The following is a 17386-nucleotide window of genomic DNA, read 5'->3' as shown; positions in this document are numbered from 1 at the left end:
AATCAGCTGGCCCCCATGACACCCCCGGCCATGGTGATGGGTGATCTGAAAATGAAGCATATCAAAATGCTATTGATAAGCTAAATTACCAGACAGCTTATCTGAGGCCCACATCCGCCATATGGTGCCCCAACTTCTGCCGCCTGTTGCTGCTGCAACAATAGGCACGCCTACCCAGAAAGCAGCATCGGACAGAAGCCCAGCAGCAGTGGCATGCAGGGCGGCTACTGTGTTTACATTTTATTTTGTGCTATTAACTCTGGGCCTCCCCCTATCCCAGGAGAGACTTGAAACACACACATACATTCAATGTCAAAAATAGGTGTTCCCTGCAGACACACGCAGGCACACTTCATGTGTGCGCGTGAATGGGTACACATCAGGTGAACAGAGAGAAAACCAGATGTCAACTTCAGAACTGAAGCTGCCTGGTGGGGGAGGGGGAGGCAAGCAGGCTCCCGGCTAGGGCTGCAAGCAGACAATGAGCTTTTCTCAAAACACTGGGGCGGGCGGGCCTTGGGGAGTGGCTATTTAAAACACTTGGCTCCTTTTATTTCACCACCATGGAAGTGAATTCGGCTCTGAAGTGCCAGAGCAAATGAAGTCATTTGGTTTCCGCGGGCTCCCTTTGCATTCTAGCAGTAGAAGTGAGGCCAGACGAGAGAGTTGGAGAGTAGGAAGGTCCAGCCTGAAGTTGTTCTTTATTCCACTTAAAATCGATTCCACAGAGGATTTGGGGCCTGGGCTTCATTAACTTTTTTTTTCTTTGAAAAGACAGTAAGATCATAGGAAATCTAAAGGACATTGGACACTGGAATGAATGCTGTCAAAGACAACTCCCTTTACAAAATGCCATCAAGTCAAAGTGTAAAGACGCCAGATAAGGAGATCAGCTTCTAAAGGCTTGGTTGGTATAAAAGATTAATGGTGGCTCTGTCAAATGAATTCATAAGATTTCTGCATTTCTTTCTACTTTCTACTCTCTCTAAAAAAGGTTCCTATCTTTGCAGACATGATATCCTTCATAGTAATAAGCTATTCATTTCTTAGTTTACTATCTATTAGGGCAAAGACACTGGTTTTCAGTTAGAGTTCAGAACACATAACATCTGGTTATGCAAAAATGCACAAGATGCAGGTCTGGATAGGTGCAAAGCTAAAAAAAAAAAAATAGTGTTTCCTAATATTCAGATCTAGTTAACTATTACAGAAAGGCACTCATTTCATCCCCCCAAATCTCCCACACCTAAGCAGACAACATTCTTGGATGAACTTTTCAAATTTTCTTAAACATTCTCAGTTTTAAAAAAACACACAACTCCTTTCAAGTTAAATTGAGATTGCACTTGAACTCTGTCCAAGAGCTGAGCTGAACTGAATTATGATAATTAGAAAGCTGTGCCTATAAAAAAGCAGTGCAGTTCATGCATTTTTTTTAAAAGTTCATGCCAGAGAATATAAGTTCAATATGTTCTCACATAATTAACATTTCCCACCATTAGCAGCAGTTTTTCAGTTTATATATCAGTAAAAACAACAGCACTCGTCATTGTTGTATATTCCCAGTCAATAGTGTTTCAGTCACTTAACACATACATCTAAACCTGTCAGATGCCTAAAAGCAACCACAGATTTCCCATTGGAGACAACAGTGACTTAACTTATTCATCAATAAGCTGGATTTTTCTCTGAAACCCATTTTCTAGTGTTGGACCCTGTCCCTTAAACTAAAACTACTAATGAAATCCTAGGAAAGAGCTTTAATTAATTAGTTTTTAAACTAATGTGAAAAAAGGCAGAAAGCACTGCATCAGGGTAGTAAATATTGATTTTTTTAAAAAAAACTGGGGGAGGAGAGAGGGGCCCATAATACAGCCAGCAAGGAGCCTTCCTTTGGTCCGCCACAAAGGCAGAAAAGACAGCCTCTTAGAACACCCCCCCCCCCCCCCCCGCCCAATCCAATCAGAAGAGAGACCAGTGGTTTCACAGTTAGCCAGGACTCCCAGACTATGGAAACTATTTTTTGAGAATCCTCCCAACCATGCAAAAAGTCAGTGAACAAAAGAACTTAAGAGCTGAGAGTGAGCCACCCTTTAAGGAAAACCATCCTGAAAACCTACCCCCTTCAGCACACCCATTTGCTTTGATTAAAATAAAAAAATACATATTTTAAAATTCTCTTATTCTGTACCACTGCGCAGTCCAAATGTATCTGAAGAAAGGGCTGAATTTCAACGGTGAGTGTAAATACGGGATAAGGTCAAAGAAGCTGGTGATGAGTATGTTACAGATTAAGGACTCTTCAACAGTTAAGAGCTTTGAAATAAAACAACATAAAAACCCACACAAAAACGCTCCAGATATTTAGGTCCAAATATTTAAGTATTCAAAAAACTACCCCAGAATAGGGAAAGCCCCAAACCTCCCAGATTTCATAAAAAAAAAAAAAAATCCAGTAATCATAATAAAGGGGGGGGGGGGTCCCTAACTTGGTATTTGCCAAAAAGCCCAACCCTGAAACAGTAAGTGCTTAGCATGAACCTGTATTACTTGATGTTATCACCTTTGTGAATATGGAAGAATAAAATACATCACTGATACTGTTCAAACATGATTGGGATCTAATTTCAATGCCACAGGGTAATAATCTGCGTCTCCAACAGATAAAAAGAAAAAGCACCACACAGCTCTAAAAGATTATTCCAGCCATGGGTGAGTCCACAAGAGCTAAGCAGCGAAGTCTAAGTGTGTCGAAGGGCAAAAAGCTTACAATACTACACTTTTCTTACCGAGTTCAGAAGTAGAACATCAGTACTCTGCTGTTCCAGTCACTGAACTCTAAGGGGGAAACTGTCATGCCCGAATTTATCAACAGAAAGGTGGGCTCTGATTTTCTTACGGTTCGACAGAGAAAGCTGGACACTTGCTCTGGCCAGCATTCTTCAGTCTTAGGAGAAAACAGGCCCCCAAAATTTTATAACTAAACAGAACCAACCTCTAAGCATAGCTTTCACTGAGCAACATATTTTTTTTTTCCTTTTGTAATCTCTTTATTAGAAACAAGACGAGGTGCCTAAAATACAAGCTTTAAAAGTGTTATCTACCTGCTATCTGTGTGTAAGCATGGTCATCTTATGTACAGTAGATCATATATGCAGTTATTTGCACCAACCTTCTGAGTGATAAAACACAACAATTTTCATTTGCAGGCAGTATAATTATGCTCACAATTAACACGTAATAACACATGAGATTAGAGAAGAGTAATCCCACAGATGTGCAGGCTCTTTTACAACCCCTGTGTGTGAGAGATATCCATCCATTTCTGAAGCAACAAATCTTAAAATATTGTTAATGGCACAGTTCATTTCTTCAAAGACCTATATAAACAACGCTTGGGACCTATATTCTCTAACTGTCCCTGTACACATTTTTTTACTGAAATGTGACAATAAATATGATCTAGACACAGATGACAGAACACTGCAAGTTATATACTTGCCAAATTTCCCCATTAAGAAATGCCCTCTTATACTTGTTGTTCTGTATTGTCAGAGCCAGCAAAATTCAAAATTGTTTACAAATGACTGAAGTGCAAGCAACAAAAACACAGAACACTGGTTTTCCTTATGACCTGCTTGTCCTTTTTCTAAATAAAAGGGATACCAGTCCCCAAAGTGAGCGTATGAATATAGAATCCATGCTGTATAAAGCAAAAGAGGGATAGAGAAAAGGGGAACAGAGGAGAAGGCTGGCTTCCCCCAGGCTGTACCCCCATCCCAACTCTCCCTTATGTTTAATTAGTTCACTGCTGCGGAGCACACACACATTGTACCACAATGCAAAAAAGCACCTCTCGGTGAGAAATTCATTTCAATCTGGCTCAAACTAAGCTAGGTTGCCCTCCTCTTTAAATTAAATTTCATTAAGTATATGTCATGGTGAGTCCTGGTATATGTTTTGGGAAAAGAAAAAAAAATCTCTAATAATCTCTCAGGAATATTCTCTGGAGTTCTATTTGCTACCTTACAAAAGATCACACAGAGGAGGACTCTAAACAAAGATTCTTACCTATAATATATTTTTTCCTCTCAATGTCAGGGCAAAATGTCATACTGGTTTTGCTTCAAAGTTGTAAAAAAAAAGAAAAGAAAGAAAAGATATTCTAATATTCCCCCTAAAACTGTGGATCAAATAATAGTTATCCTTTAAATAAAAATAAAATGGTCTGCCTTGGCACTTTCATACCACCAGCAAGAACCAGTAACGGATACTGCTTATCAGTTCATTTTTTTATACCAACAACAAATAAAAGAATTGTAAACTCTGTTTAAAACCTGAAACCTGAGAGTTCAACAGAGTTACACATACAAAGAAACGCTAAACAAAAATATCTGTGACCATTTATGGAAATAGTGAGATTAGAAAAATAAGCCTTTCCCCGAAAAAAAAAAAAAATTATCAACAATTCAAAACCTCGATGTTGACAAAGGTTCAACTAATCCATTTGTCTTTCCTGAGTCACTCTGTAATTAGTTCTACCGTTTCCTTCTGAAGAGGAAAGATTCTTACCAAAGTTGGATCTAAGTCTGGCCCCGTATAAGCATTCAAATGCGATTGGGCCCAAAGATCCTATTTACAGAAGGGCACAGGCCCAACTGTGGAAGGGTGAAGAAGCACTGTGCACGACCTGAAGGCTGTTCCCAACCACGGCCTCCAGAGTTCCCTAGCAGAGGAGCCCCCCATGGATAAGACACAAGCAAGATCCATGGCAGGCTCAGAAAAGGAACCCACTCCCTGCACTGACCATGCAGGGAGATCAGGTCTTCCTGAAGGGATCTGTCTACTCAGGAAACCACCTGCAGGCACCCAGCACACCACAAATGAGCAGACCACCTAAACTTCCAGAAGCACCCCAGAGAAAGGAAGGGAGGAAGAAACGTGTGGCTGTCCTGACCTGATCATGTTCCGCTCCTTTGCAATAATCTGTAGCATTTTAATTTTTTACACTATTTGCATATCTGATAGGTTTTGCAGATCTTTCTGTCCCAGGACCTGGCTTCCTCCAAGGCAGTGTTTTTAAAACATGGCCTTTTTACATTACCCGCTGCTGCAACATCATCTGTCTCTAAGTTTCCAGTGCTTACTGAGGTCAATTTTCATTTCTACAAATCACGGGCAGCCACTTGCCTCTGAGAAGTTAACAAGCCTTCTGAGAAATGCTGGTGGCTGGTCTTTCATTGTTTCACAAATATTTTTCATCCAGTGACACCACTCAACTTTAAATAAATCTTTAAAAGGAAAGAATTTGAAAGCAAGGAAAATTGTGATCTGGATTTTATTTCTTTCGTGGGAGGAGAATAGGGAGGTGTGAGCCCTCTATTGTTTTCAACTCATTTAAAATGTTGCCTCCGTTTTTTTAAAAAATATACTTTTAAAAAAGGAAACTCACAGAAGTTGAACTTTCTTTAAAGCGGGCCTCTGGACTTTTGAAAACAAGTGTTGCTGCTACGAACAAAGACTAGAAGTACACCCTGATTTTCTTCCCTCCTGGGGATCATTTCTCTTCCAATAAACAAACAAATCCCCCAGTATTTCCTACCGAAGGGAAGTTTTCCAGGGAGAGTCTCCTCCAGGGTTTGGTGGTAACTGCGACTCAGTCTTTTTTGGACACAATGTTTCTGCTGACTCCTGAAAATTTTCCACTTGAATGTGCAATGAAGGAGCGGCGGCGGCAACAGCCCTGGAGAAGCGGCAAAGACGACCGTGCCTGCTTTCATCTTGGAGAAGAAGGAGCGAAACCCCCGCCAGCAGCACAAGTCGGCGCAGACCCTGGGCCGGCCTCTGGGGGCCCCAACGACTGGGGGCGGCCCGGGAGGCTGTCGGGGGAGGGGGTCGGGGGGGTCGGGCCGGCTTCGGGCTCCCAGGCGGCTCTCCCCGCCCGCGCTCCCTCGAACTTCTGACTTCTCCGGGAAAAACGTGAAAACGGCCCGCGGATGTGAGGGTATGTGCGTGTGCGCGCGGGCGGGCGGGAGAGGGGGGCGCGGGGGGCGCGGCGCGGCCGGCCCGGCGCCTCCAGGGCCGCCAGCGGGGGCCGCCTGTTGCCGCGCGGGCTCCGCAGCGCGCGGCCCAACTTGGCGTCCCGGCAAGTCGCGCGGCGGCGCCGGGCAGCTCACCTGGAAAGGGGCGCGGGAAGGCGGGCGAGGGGGCCCGGCCCGGCCCTCCGCGTGCCCGCTCGCCCGTCCGTCTCACACAAAGCAGAGCCCGGAGTGAAAGAGCAGCCGGAAAGGGACGGGCCACTGGCCACCCACCCCGCGGCGCCCCGTGCGCCCCTCGCACCCAGCATCAGCCCCGCGCGCCAACTTACCTCGCGAAGGGAGCCGCCGCCGCGCCCGGTGAGTCCGAGGCAAACTTCGGAGCCGCTTCTCCCGCCCTCAGCTCGGTGCCCGTCTCCCTCCCCGGCTCCCGGTCCCCGGGCTGGACCACCCCACCCCTCCTTAGCACCGCTCCGGCCCCGGGGCCGTCTGGGCGCACGGGTCCGCTGCCCGCGGCTCCGGGCAAAGGTGGACGGGGTGGGGGGGCTTCACTGCATGGCCTGTCCCTGGACGCGGCCGCCCCGGGCCCGGGCCCCGCCGCGCGGACTGGCCCGCAGGGTGGAAGCGAGTCTGCAAAGTGCTTGGTGGGCGCCCGCGGCGGGCGGCGGGGCCGCGGCGGCGGCTGCAGAGGCTCGGCTCGGCTCGGGCGGCGAGGAGCGGCGCGAGCGATGCTAAGAATGTTCGGAATGAGGACAGGAATGAAATGAACGCCAGGACCGAACTCGCTCCGGAGGGGTGGGGCCTCGGTGACGTCATGCGGCCTGCCGCCCGGGGCCGAAGGCGGGGCCTGCCGCCGCCGGTGACGTCATGGGGAATCGGGGCGGGCCTGGCGGGGCCGCCTCAATGTTGGGGCGCAGGCTCCCCCCTCCGAGGGGCGACGGGGCGGAGTCCTGCGCCCACGGGGGAGCGTGGCGCGCGCGGGAGCCGCCCTGCCGCCTCCCGGCGCGGGCTCCGGGCTTTGTCCCGAGCTGGGCGGGGCGGGCGGAGGAGGAGGGCGGCCGGGGGAGTGTGCGTCCGCGCGGAGAACGCTGGAAGCCTGGGTTCTCCCCGTGGGGCGGGCGCGCGGCTGAGCTGCGCGCGCCGCGTCAGCCCTGCCTCGGTTTCCCACCGCAGCGCGGGCGGCCGCCGAGGGAGCGCCTGGCATCGCGAGCCTCTGCAGGTCTGGAGGAGTGAGAGGTCTCTTCTGGACATTAAGGTGGATGCCTTCCCGGGGCCGGATTCCCAGCCGGCCATTCCTTCCTCTCCTTTCTTTCACTTTATAAAAGTTCGAGGCTCTCTTTCAAGTCCAAGTGGGCCCTGCCGTTGGGAAAGGAAACCTTTAGCGTAGCAGAGAAGTGATCATGACAAAGTTCCTAATAACCCTGGCCCTGTGAGCACGGTCTTCTCCAAGCCACTCAAGAAATTCAGTGCACTCGTTGCTGTGGGTTGTACTTTTCTAAAGTAATGGCTCAGGTTAAAGACTCCTTAAGTTATAAAATGCTATATCCGGAAACTTCACACCATATTTTTGTTTGTTTGTTTTTTGGTCGGTAAGCTTCACTTCCATAATAAGAGAATTATATTTTGGTATCGTGATTTTTATTTTTTCAATTTATCTTTATTGTTGAAAGTATAACAGATGTCCCCTTCCCCCAGCCCCCCCCCCCCCATTGAGCCCCTCCTTCCCATTCCCGCCTCCTCCCCAGAATTATTTTAATCTTACCTTTGGAGGTAAGGACCCAAAAGTGACATAGTAGACCCAGTGGGTATACTGTATCAGAAAACAGCTGGGTGAAGTTGACTCACTGACAGAACTGTCAAAAACTCAGGGTCATTGTAATCTGCGTTTTCACTTAAATCAAAATAGTAAAGCAGTTCCTGTACTGGTGGCCTCATCCCTTCGAGGCACTTTCCTCTTCTTTCCAGTTGGTGCCTGAAGGTAAATAATGGTGTCTAATTTATGTGCCTCAGGAAGCCCCTGTATGGAGATAACTAGAAGAAGGGGAATGTGACTCATTCTACAAAACATAAATTTTACTAGTGCATATTTTCCTTGAAATTTTTGTTGAGAAAATTAACATGCAATTGTAAAAAAAAAAAAAAATAGTAACACTGAGAAATAGTTTACTTTGCCCAGTTCTCCCCAGTGGTAATGTCTTCCAAAATCGCAATCAGGATATTGACATTGATACAATCCACCTTAAATTTTCCATTTTACTTGTACTCATTTGCATGTACCTGTATTCCTATTCAATTTTCTAATCTGTGTGGGTATCCACCACCATGGTCAGGTACTAATGCATTTTATTTCTAGTTTGTATGAAATAATAAGGTAATGTAATGAGGTTCACAATAATGACCCTAGCCACCTTAGCACTGGTTTTTGGAAATTGTAAAAACATAATTTGGCATTAAAACTGTCCTAGATATATCTCTCCAACTATTCTCATCTTACAAAAGCACCTGATAGAGTCTGATGATAGTGGCAGCCAAACAATAGGGTTTCTAAACCACCATTTGTTGGCCCAGTGCACCTGGGTGCCTTTCAGAATCTAGCTCCTATCTCACAGCCACCTGGCAATACAAGGTCTCCCATTCCTTACTGAATTACAGAAAAATTCCTGGGCCTGGGATTCAAAGCTCTTCATGATGTACTGTGACTTCCTGACCAGAATTGTCTCCAATTCCTCCCATCTGCATGCGTTTTTTGTTTTGTTTTCCAGGAAGACTGTTCAATTAGATATTTCTTCCCTAGGACCCTCAAAGCTCCTTGCACCAGACACACTACTTGTACCAGTGTACTGGGATGATGCCCCCATATCTGAACCACTAGAAAATGGGCTGGGTCTCATTCAGCGAAGTATACACTTCCCAGGACCTACACATAAACAGGAGTAACTCTTGTGAGTGAGGATTCAAACCCAGGCAGTCCAGCTCCACACTGTATGCTCTTAAAACCTTCCATTCAACCGCCCAAATATAGTAAGTACTGCGCAGAATGCTAAAGACCAACCATCTGCCAAGGCAGCAGTGGACCCTGCGATGTAACAATTGATTTGCGTCACTTATGATACAAGACAGTTTGTTACCGCCAAGTATTACACGGAAGAAACTAACTTGTAACACATTAGAGACACAGCGATCCACTTCATGGTAACTCATGCTGAGATAGAAACTCTGAGTGGGCCTTAAGGTAGAAAGGAAAGCCCGTGGGTTAGAAAAGCAATTTTCAACCAGTGTGCTGCAAGAATTTTTAAAACATGCAATACCTGACTATTTAAGCAGGGGCACCGGCCTCTGTACTCTTAGATTGCCAAATAATAACAATTTAAAAAAATGACAACAGCCAACACAACAATAGCTGTCTGGTGTGGAAGAATCAAAATGATACCTATTTTTTGTCAGATCGGCAAAAAAAATATATTTTTGGGTGTGCCACAGGATTTTAGTCATAAGTTTATGTGTGCCATGAGATGAAAGGGGTTGAAAATTGCTGGGTTAGAACTTACCCTAAGGAAGCACCTGGCACAGGAATATATTGCTTTGTAGGACAAGATCTGTTAATAATAATGATATAATGTGTCTCATTTCTAATGAAGTTGAGCACCTTTTCTTATGAGGAGTCCAGATGGTATGACCACTTTGGAAAAGTTTGGTATTAGTTAGTGAAGTTGAAGATAAGCATACTCTATGCCCCAGAAGTTCCTCTTAGGAATGCAGCCAAAGGAAACTCAGGTACATGTGCACCAGGACACTCAAACAAGAATATTCTCTATGGCATTATTATAATAACTCCCAACAAGAAGCAAACCAAATGTCCACTCATGGTAGCAAGGGAAAAATGAATTGTGATATAATCACACAATGGAATACTATACAGTGTTGAAAATGAAGGAAGTATAACTTTATACAGCAACATGGATGAATCCTAAAAATATAATATCGAGTGAAAGAAGCATCAAATAAAAGAATCCATGAGGTATAGTTGTGTTTATATAAAGTTTAAAAATAAGTAAAATTTAACAGCATTATTTAGAGATGTATACTTCGGTGGCAAAACTAGAATGAAGGGAAAAAACTAGATAGAAGAACATGAAGTTACCAATAAATCCGGGGTTTGGTTATCAGTAGGGATAGAGTGTTGTGACAAGGAAGGGAAAAGTGAGTGGGGGCTTGTGGAGTGCTGGCAATGTTATGTTTTTCTCTGGCTACATGGTGCCCACCATCATGATTCATTAAGCTACATATTTGTTTCAAGCACTTTTTTCTATATATCTGTAATATTTCACCATTTTTTTAAAATATATTTTTATTGATTTTTCACAGAGAGGAAGGGAGAGAGATAGAGAGTCAGAAACATCGAGGAGAGAGAAACATCGATTAGCCGCCTCCTGCACATCTCCCACAGGGGATGTGCCCGCAACCCAGGTACATGCCCTTGACCGGAATCGAACCTGGGACCCTTGAGTCCGCAGGCCAACGCTCTATCCACTGAGCCAAACCGGTTTCGGCTATATTTCACCATTTTTAAACATTAGAAATAAATTGTGCAGAGAGTTGCCAATATCAAATGCCTCCATGTGCCCAGGGCTTGACCTGCTTCTGAATCCTATCCCCGCTCACATTTTCACAATCGTTTAGTATACATCATTTCCACTCTTCTAGATCTTCAACCTCACTCTATACTGGATCCTCTTCATGAGCATTCAAACATACAGAAGTCTCTTTCCCATCGTAAAAATGACAACAACAAATAACCTATTGCTTTAACCTCATCCCTAGCTACTGTCCTTGCTCCTCCCTTTCACAGATAAACTTTTGAAAGGAATTGACCTCATTACCTCCATTTCTTTACCTCCCACTCTTCCTCAACCCTCTTCAATTGGCCTTCTGCCTCCACCACTTATTTTATCAAAACAGGTGTCCCTCCAGCCTTCATGACTCAGAATAGCTAGCTCAATGGGCCTTTCATCCAACCTATCTTGGATCGTTCAACATTGTTGACCATCAACTCCCTGAAACATTCTCCCTCTCTTCCTGGCACAATCTTTTCGTTTTCCTCCTCCTTCTCTGGCTGCTCACTCTCATTTCCTTTTGCCAACCCATTTTCCTCTAGCTAGCTGTTAAATATTACAGTTTTGGATCCTAGGTTTTCTTCTGTTCTCGATGCTGTCCACTCTCCAGCTGATGCCAGCTACTTGACTCCATTGGTTTTGATTACCATTTGTTTGCTGTTGTCTTTCAGACATGCACATGCAATCCATAGGTCTCCTTGGAACTCCAGACACATATTTCTAATTCCCTGCTTGCCAGTATAACCTGGGTATCTCAAAAATTATGTCAAGCAGCCTGTCCAAAACTATGATCTTCCACTATGAATATGATCCTTGTCATGTGTTTTCCATATATCTGGGGGAAGCACCAGAAACCTAATGTCAGGCTTGATACATCCCTACCTGCTGAATACCCTTCCAGAGTGGTCTACTCCATATAGGACAAGTTCATCTAAGGGCCTGCATGAGCCAACCTCTCCCTGCCTTTTCAGGCATCTTGCATCTCTCCCTTTCAACTGGGTGTTCCTAGCCCACAGAATAAATTTTAGTTCCTCAAATTTATCATTTGCCCACAAGGCCCTTGTTTGTGTTAGCATAGCTCCTTGGAATACTTTTCCCCTCCTCTTTGTCTGATTCCTTCCTCTTGTCCTGTTATTAGCTCAAATGTTATTTCATCCAGTGACGTTTTTTTCCTGATCCTCAGACTTTACCACATGGTTTTCTAGTGTACTAGTTATCTAATGCTGGATAACAAATATCTCCCAAGCTTACTGTCTTAGACAGTAATAATCATGTATTACCTCTCATGATTTCTGTGGGTCAGGTGGTCCTGGCTCTTGGTCGGTCTCTCATGAGATTGTAGTCAGATCTCAGCCAGGAAGGCAGGTACCTGAAGGTTTGACTGGGACTGGAGTTCCCACTTCAAGACTCTTCATGCCTAGGGCTGGCAAGTTGGTGTTGTGGTGGCCATAGGACCCTGTTTCTTTGTACTTGGACCTCTTCATATTTCTTGGGCTTGGGCTTCTTCACAAGATGGTCACTTGGATTCAAAGCCAAGCACTGAGAAAGGGAGAGGGAGGGCGACAGCCTTATTCTTTTTCTTAACTAGCCTCAGAAGCCATATAGCATCTCTTTCACCCTATTCTCTTTGTTAGAAGTGAGGGGAATTAGATTCTAACTTTTAGAGGGAAAGTGTCATAAGATCTGCAGACATTTAAAAAATCACCTATACGCTCCCTTCCTAGACCTGTCACAGACTGAAATTTTATGTAACATAATTATATTATAAAGATATAGTATGTAATACATAGTATATATGTCTGTGAGTACTTGATTAATGCCTACCTTCCCACACCAGAACATATGCTAGTGAAATAAGCTAGTGGAACAGGAATCATATCTCCTTTGCCTACCATTTTATTCCCAGAACCTAGCACATTAGCTGGTAACCAATGTGGAATAAATATATAAATAAGTTATTAATTATGTGCCACAACACAGGCAACAGCTTATTTCAGTAGGTATCATTCTTTCCATTTCATAGATGTGGAGTTGAAATGACCGGACAACTTCCTCAAGGACCAAAGATTGAATCAAGGTCTCACTGATACTAAGCCAGAGCTACTGCTAGGACTCCAGACGTCCTCCCTGTGACCGCAAAAGAAGCACAGGAGCTACTTTGGGCTGAGTAGAGCCTCCTGTGTCCTCACACTTCCTCATCAAGAAGACTTGGGGCAGCTCACTCGGCTTCCCAGGTGTATGGATTTTAGGGCAGGACTGTCCCTACGGTAAGAAAACACTCAGATTATAGTCGTGAAAAAAAAATCATTCTCCAAAATAATTGATCTGTGTGAGTGTGCTTATCAAGAGCAAAAAGGAGAGAATGTGACGTTTCTGAAACTACAGGCTTATTGTTGGGAGGATCAACCAGAGTTGTCACTGAGAGAACTAGTACCCCTCAGTAAACGGCCAAATCTCTACCTGGCCCATTGCATTCCTCCACTCCTGTAGAAGGTCCCATCTCCTTCTTCACTAACGAGAAAGGGGCCATTCAATAGCTGCTCTGTCCAAAGAGGGGACCGTTAGTCATGTGTGGCTGTTTACATTAATTAACATAAAATGTTACAAATCAGTTCCTCGGGGATGTTAGCCACATTTCAGATGCTCAGAAGCCACCATGTAGCCAGTGGCTACCATGTGGGGAAGTGCAAATAGAGGACATGGATATCACCACAGAAAATTCTACTGCACAGTGCTGCCAGAGAACCAAGGTAATCCTAGCTCCGGAGAGCTCCAAGTCCATGGGAAAAGAAAAACTGAGGGCTGGAGGAATGTATCCACCACAAGGAGAGCCCCAACGCACACTTGTCGGAGAAGGCCACTAATCCTGGGCTCTGGGCAGGGATTTGCCTCTGGAAATCTGTGGTCTCTCATCAGGCTTCCCGCTTCTCCATCTATCCCGAGCCATCAGCTTCGTTGTATTTTATTTTTGTATTACAGTTTGCATTCAACACTATTTCGTATTAGTTTCAGATGTACATCCCAGCAGATAGACATTCATATACTTTGCATAGTGTTCCCTCTAATAACTCAAGTGCCCACCTGGCACCCTAGATAGTCACCACAACATCGTTGACTATATTTCCTGTGCTTTCTCTTATATCCCTGTGCCTCTTTTGAAACTACCAACTAGTACTTCTCAATCCCTTCATCTTTCAACCTCATTTTAAATAATCACGTCACTCTCCAGACCAGACCTCTCCTTGTCTGCTGTCCCGAACCCACTGAGCCTTCCCTGTCCTGGAACAACACATGTCTTACCCCTCTCTCTGCTTCAAACCATTCCATCTCTATACTCAGGCTGGTTGCTGTCTCTCCGGTATCATAGTATGTGATTTCCCTCCTTCTCAATGGCACCCCTCCCCCAACTTCTCCATCAACATGTGTTCCAGATTCTATGTCCCTTCACCTCCCTAGAGAACTTGCTTTGCTCATTATTCTCTCTCTCCATCATATTCCATCTTTCTCTCCACCAGCACTGTCTTCAGCCTTCAGGTATGCACAGCTTGCCCAACGATATTAACAACTTTAATTGACCCTTTAGGGGCCACCATCCCATCTTCTCCTTCACTTCCCTACCAGTTGCCTTTGGGGAGCTGTCTGCAGAAAGGCTCTACATCCTCATTCCCCACATAGGTCCTGGCTCTCATCCAAACCAGTTGCTTCCCATATAATAAAACTTGTTCTGGATAAGGCATTCAGGTCTCTCCACAGTCAGTTTCTGACCTAACTTCTTACCCATCTTTCTCTTTGTCATCTAACCACACATCTCTTCACCAGCCACCACACATGTCTAAAACATTCCTGTGCCTGCATCTTTATTAATACCATTTCTTTTGCCAGAAATACTTGCTCCATGCACATCCCCTGCATCTTTGGGGGCTGAGCTCAAGTGGCTCCTTCTCGATGAAGTCTTTCTGGTAATGAAAGCCCATTGTATTTCTCTGACTCCCACACTGAGCACAGACCACCTGGGGCTATTATGTATTGTGTATGGATAGTTACCTTCTCTCCCTAGCTGAATTTCAGGGTGCTTCCTGGGAAGGAATGAGCATGCATATCTTTGCACTCCTAAGAGCTCTTAGATGCAGAATCTTGTGCACAGTGGATATTCAAATATTGGTGGATTGACTCATTCACTGATGTATCCCATCATCACTTATGGAGGGGCCAGGAATAAACCAGGCAGTACTCTTTTAAATAAGCCTCCTGGAAAGAATATTCTGAAATGGAGACTGTCACAGCTATTTGCTATGTAAATGACCTGAGGATGAAGGTGGCACATTAAATCGTAATATACCTCTTTGGAAGATCCTGGAGCTATTGGTTTGAACAGGTGCCGGAAACTAGGAAAAGCTGCAGAGCTGGCAAGCGTTGTTGTCATTGTTGGTACATTTTAGTGGTTAAAAAAAAGTTGTGGTGTGTGTGTGTGTGTGTGTGTTTGTGTGTGTGTGTTCCTGCTTGGGCCAGGGAGTGGAGTTGGTACAGGGAGAAAAGATACAGGCTTTGGAGGCAGGCAAACCTTGTCCTGGACCTCAGCCTCATTGTTGACTTGATGTATGAAAGCGGGTAAGTGATCTCTCTTTACACTGTAGAAGAACATTATTGACCTAAGGAAAGGTTTATGATAAAGATCTAAACAACAGGATATCATATTTATAATTTGTTTTTAGAAAGAGTATGTGAATATACATGTATGCACAGAACAAGGACCAGGAAGCTAAATGCCAGAATGCTATAGATATTTCCTTTGGCTTTTTCTGTGCTTCTCAAGTTTTAAGGTACAGTGACTTTTTAAAAGAAGGTCTGTTAAAATAATGTGGGTTAAGGAATTGTAATATCAAAACCCCTAAGCATCTGTGTTTTTAAGTAGTTTAAATTATTTCTTTGGGTTTAAAGCTCTGTGTGTTTTTCTTTCAACATCTGAGATATTCAGAAAAAATGAGAGGAAGTTGAGACACGATACCCTATCACTCCCAAATTTTTATTGTGTCTTTCCTTCAAATAAGAAAATTCCAGTATACATGCCTACCTTGGAGAAATTGCAGGTTTGGTTCCAGACCTCCTCAATAAAGCAAGTGTTGCAACAGAGCAAATCAGAATCTTTCTGCCGGTGTAGAGTCTCACCTTCAATTTGTAAAAAACACAACATCTGTGAAGCGCAATAAAGCAAAGCACAATAAAGTGAGGTGTGCCTTACAGCCTCGTACAGCCATTTTAATTAGGAAATTAACACTGACCTTTGAGCCTCTAACCTCATTCAGGTTTCCTCAATTACCTAATAGTGGCCTTTATAGCAAAGGATCCAGTCCCAAATTATGTGTTGAATTTAGTTATGTCTCTTTAGTCACCTTTAATATGAGTCGGTACGTCAGCATTTGCTTAACTTTCGTGATTTTAATGCTTTGGAAAATCACAGGTCAGCAATTTTGTCCCTTAATTGGGGTTTGTGGTAGCTAAACTCCAAGATGGTCGGCAATGATTCTCTTCTGGTATTCACACCCTTCGGTGTCGCCCCCTCCCACTCTGAACCAGAAGTGACTCGGCCAGGAGACTAGTGAAGAAGTGACGGTGTGTGTCTAGAGCAGTGGTTCTCAACCTTGGCTGCACCTTAGAATCAGCTGGGAATCTTTTTAAAATCCTGATTTCTGGGCCTCATCCTCCGGAAATTCTGTTTCTTGGTTTTGGGGTGGGGCCACAACATTAGTAACAAAGAAACAGAATTTCTGGAGAATGAGGCCCAGAGATCAGGATTTTAAAAAGATTCCCAGGTGATTCTAATATGCAGACAAGGTTGAGAACCGTTGGCCATGAGGGTAAGCCACTTTGAAAGTGGGCTTTCCTGCAACCTCAGGAACATAAGCCAGAGCTGCCCATCCAAGCTGATCCCAAATTCCTGAGCCACAGAAACTGTGAAAGATAATAAATAGTGATACTTTTTTTTTAATTTTTAAATTACATTTATTGGGGGGGGGCATTGGCTAATCAAATTATATAAGTTTCAGGTATACAATTCTATAACACATCATCTGTATATTGTAATGTGGGTTTACCACCCAAAGTCAAATCTCCTTCCATCACCATATATTTGATTCCCTTTACCCTAATAAATGCTATTTTAATCCTCAAAATTTGGGGGTAATTTTTTACACAGCAATAGCTAACTAATAGAGATCTGTTCGCTTCCTCATGGTTAGATACAAGCTACCCATCTTTGGCAGGCACACCACAGTGCTTAAGCTGTGTTCTGATTGCATTCTATACATCATGTATCATTTTAATTTGTTACCTTATTGCTGATGGAAAGTTAGATCACTTGATTAAGATGGTGTCTGCCATGCTTCTCCATGTAAAATCACTCTATTTGTCTGTGTATGTAATTAATAATTTGTGGGGAGTAACTTTGATACCATGTAACTATACTGTGTCTTACCAAACTTTCACTTTATTCATTAATTTAAAAAATCTATATGGATGCTTAGACTCCTATTTTATTAAATGAATTATAACCCATTATTATCATTATTTTTTGATGTTCAAATCATGCCATATTTGGCTAGTTAGAGCCCCTTCAATTAGTTTCTATTTCCTTTTGACACGTTTCTATCATTTTATGTGCAATTTGCAACTTTCTAATGCTGAAAAAATGTTCCCAACACATCTGATATTTTCCTTGGCCAGAGCTTGTAATTAGCTATT

The 17386-nt window shown here is 44.0% G+C and overlaps 1 protein-coding gene and 1 long non-coding RNA gene across 19 annotated transcripts in view; one reads left to right on the top strand and one right to left on the bottom strand.

Moving 5' to 3' along the window:
- The window catches only part of TEAD1 (TEA domain transcription factor 1), a 271877-nt gene extending 265081 nt beyond the window's left edge, over positions 1–6796 (bottom strand). For 7 of the 15 annotated variants that reach the window (XM_036325431.1, XM_036325433.1, XM_036325435.1 and 4 more), the window contains exon 1: positions 6368–6795. The gene's annotated coding sequence lies outside the window, so the exon portion shown is untranslated. Of the gene's footprint in view, positions 1–5602; positions 5718–6367 lie in introns of those variants that run through there. The other 8 variants (XM_036325438.1, XM_036325439.1, XM_036325442.1 and 5 more) reach the window with 6 other exon arrangements.
- The window catches only part of LOC118664843, a 79936-nt gene continuing 68447 nt past the window's right edge, over positions 5898–17386 (top strand). Inside the window, exons 1-3 of one of the 4 annotated variants that reach the window (XR_004970424.1) lie at positions 6100–6395; positions 7209–7290; positions 12672–15778. This is a non-coding gene — a long non-coding RNA (uncharacterized LOC118664843). Of the gene's footprint in view, positions 6005–6099; positions 6396–7208; positions 7291–12671; positions 15779–17386 lie in introns of those variants that run through there. The other 3 variants (XR_004970425.1, XR_004970426.1, XR_004970427.1) reach the window with 3 other exon arrangements.

This window comes from Myotis myotis, unplaced genomic scaffold (assembly GCF_014108235.1).
Source record: "Myotis myotis isolate mMyoMyo1 unplaced genomic scaffold, mMyoMyo1.p scaffold_m19_p_10, whole genome shotgun sequence".
Classification (NCBI taxonomy): domain Eukaryota; kingdom Metazoa; phylum Chordata; class Mammalia; order Chiroptera; family Vespertilionidae; genus Myotis; species Myotis myotis.
The sequence above is the reverse complement of the archived record's forward strand: the minus strand, read 5'-3'. Positions and strand labels throughout refer to the sequence as shown.